A 3,249-nucleotide genomic window follows, 5' to 3' on the forward strand; every position below is an offset into this window, starting at 1 on the left:
ACTGAGGCGTTTTTGAAGCATTTTAGCGCTAGAAATGGCGCCTGAAGACCGCCTCCCATTCATTTCAGTGTGTCTTTCACACTGGGGCGGTGCGCTTGCGGGAAGTTGGGGAAAGTCCTGGCAGCAGCATTTTTGGGGCAGTCCCATAACACCCTGCCCATTAAAAAGCGTTTCGGAAGCGCGGCAACACAGGTGTTTTTTAACCCCTTCTTTGGTGTTAAACACCCTTCCGCTAGCGGCTGAAAAGCGCCACTTAAACAGCGCCAAAGTGCGACTAAAACGAGCCGTGCTTTAGCACCAACGTGGCCCCAGTGTGAAAGGGGTCTTATAAGCAGTTACAGAAAAAAAATCGTACACACGATCGGATTTTCATCGGGCAAATCGTAGGACTTTTGTCCGAAGGGCGTTGGCCAGGAACTTGTATTGCATACAAACGGCAAAATTGGCGACCAACAAACACAAAACTACGTGTTTTTTCAGAATATAGAAGCTGAAAGGATGGACAGCCGCACCTCCAAAAAACCCTTAGGTTGTCTTTTATTTAAAAAAAAAAGTGGATGGAAAATGCACTACAAATAACAGCAAAGGGTGGGATACCGCCTACGCGTTTCGCACTGCGATCAGTGCTTAGTCATAGCTGATAGCAGTGCGAAACGCGCAGGCTGTATCCCACCCTTTGCTGTTATTTGTGGAGCATGGTGCTCCTGAGCAGCCACTCATTGTCCAGCAGACCCACCTGGAGCGGTAATTTCTCTTTCACGTGGTTTTTCAGCTCTTTAGCGCCACCCTTTGGGCAACTTCTGTGAATGTTGTCTTAGGGTTAGCATTGCTTCTGAGCATGCGTGTTTGTACTTTGAACTTGTGTACACACGATCGGAAAATCCGACAACACACACATTTGTTGTTGGAAAAATTTTAAAGCATGCTATCACACATCTCTTGGCGTAAACAAAAAAAAAATCAAATGTCCGATGTAGCGGATTTTCCGACAACAGCCTGCCAGCACACAATTCCCGTCGGATGAACCGATCGTGTGTACGAGGCTTAAGACTTGCAGGCCAGATAACACTGAAAATTGAGCATAGAAAATCCTAAAGTGAAAACAAATGCGGCCACCACATGTAAGAGTTGGGGTTTGAGTAGGGTGTAGTTCCTTGGGCCGGCCCTGAAAGTCTTGAGAGGGGGTGGTCATGGCCTTCTGGCTTGGTTCGCTGTCTCTCATGGGGCTTCACCTAGTACTTTGGTCTGTTTTGGCAGAGAACGGGGTCCAGCTGGGCTAGAGGTTGACCGATATATCCGCTGGCCGATATTTGGCCATTTTATGATGAATCTGCTGATCATCGGCTAATTTCTTAACACCGTGCCCACAAGTGTTTCTCTCTTGCCACGAGAGAGACCGAGACCCATATCGGGCTGGGCGATTTTAGGCAAAAAACAAATCAGCAATTTTAAAAACTCCTATTCACGATACGAATCTAGTTTTGTTTTTTTGTTAATCCCCCCCCCCCGGTCCTAAGTTTTTAGGCGTGGCTGCGGCTATGGCCTAGTCCGCCGCGATCCCGGGAAAAGGTCGGAGCCGCGACTTCGCCTAAAAATCCTGCTCTCCGCGATCCTGGGAAAAGGCTGTGAGCGGCGTCTGGCCTTGCGGCCTTTTCCCAGGATCACTGCGGGCAGGATTTTTAGGCGAGGTCTCAGACTAGGCCGAAGCTGCGGCCTCGCCTAAAATATCTTGCTCGCCGCCATCGTGGGAAAAGGCCGCGAGGCCAGACGCTGCTCACAGCCTTTTCCTAGGATTTTTGGGCGAGGCTGCAGCTTTGGCCTAGTCCTCTGCGATCCTGGGAATAGGCCAGAGCCGTGGCCTTGCCTAAAATATCCTGCCCGCAGCTCGCTGCGATCCTGGGAAAAGGCTGTGAGCGGCGCCTGGCTTTGCGGCCTTTTCACAGTATCGTCGCGGACTAGGCCGAAGCCGAGGCTTCGCCTAAAATATCTTGCTCGCTGCCATCGTGGGAAAATCGCCTTTTCCCAGGATCGTGGTGAGCTGCGGGCATGATTTTTAGGCGAGTCCGCGGCTTCGGCTTAGTCCGCGGTGCGCCGACCTATGGGGAAAAAAATAAATCAAAAATAGATTTGATCAAAATTTGAATCGATTTGCCCTCGCAACTTGATTCAAGATTCAAATAGATTTTTTTTGGACCATGTGAAAAGGTACCCCAGTCCCCGTCTGGAGCTTAACGCAGGGTCCTTCGTTTTTGGAGGACCATATGTACGCCCTATGCACTTTCTGGTGTGCACTTGCAATGGGCTTTAGGCTGCATTCACACCTCGGCGTATATACGCCTGAAGCGCGACGCTCGTGCCGCTGGAGGGGTGAATTTCCATTGATGTCTATGAGATGGTTCACATCTCACGCCGAAACGCTGTATGCCTGCCGCCTGAAAACAAGTCCCGGACCCTTTTTTTCAGGCGGCATTGGCGTTTGGGCATAGACATCAATGGAAATTATCTGTAAAAAAAAAAAAAAAAAAAGTAAACAAATCGTGGCAAAGTACGCGGCGTTACAATGTGAATGCAGCCTTAGAAAAGAACAAAAAACAAACTGTGGAAGGCTGGAGGTCCTTTTCAAGCTCCTTATCACTGAACTATGATCAACCTCTACTGTGTCCTTCTCAAAAAGACATAATAAGCAGCTGAAGTCTTTGACACAAAACGCATTGGGCGTATTTTGGTGCCTGTGGTGGTTACTTTAGTAGAAAATGCATCTGGCTGAGCTGCAGTGATAGAATCCATTAACCGCTAAGTGTCTTTGGAGCCTCAGACTGATGGGTTATCGGAGGAAGTGATGGGAAATCTCTCCCAACGGGGACACAGAGAAAAACACGCATTGGGGGGAGATTTACTAAAACTGGAGAGTGCGAAATCTGGTGCAGCTCTGCATAGAAACCAATCGGCTTCCAGGTTTTATTGTCCAAGCTAAATTGATCAAGATGAAGTTAGAAGCTGATTGGCTACCATGCACGGCTGCACCAGATTTTTGCACTCTCCAGTTTTAGTAAATCAACCCCTCTGTTAGAAAAAGTGGGAAAGGGTTGGGCTTGATTCACACCTATGCATGTTGATTTTGAGCGTGCTTGCTGCGTTTTTCAACACGTTTTTACCGCGATTTGCTTTTTTTTTTTTTTTTTTTTTACTTTTTACATTTCCATTTAACAACCGGCTGTAAACAGGTTAAAAAAAAAACCCGCAAAATTG

Source organism: Rana temporaria, chromosome 2 (assembly GCF_905171775.1).
Source record: "Rana temporaria chromosome 2, aRanTem1.1, whole genome shotgun sequence".
NCBI classification, from domain to species: Eukaryota; Metazoa; Chordata; class Amphibia; order Anura; family Ranidae; genus Rana; species Rana temporaria.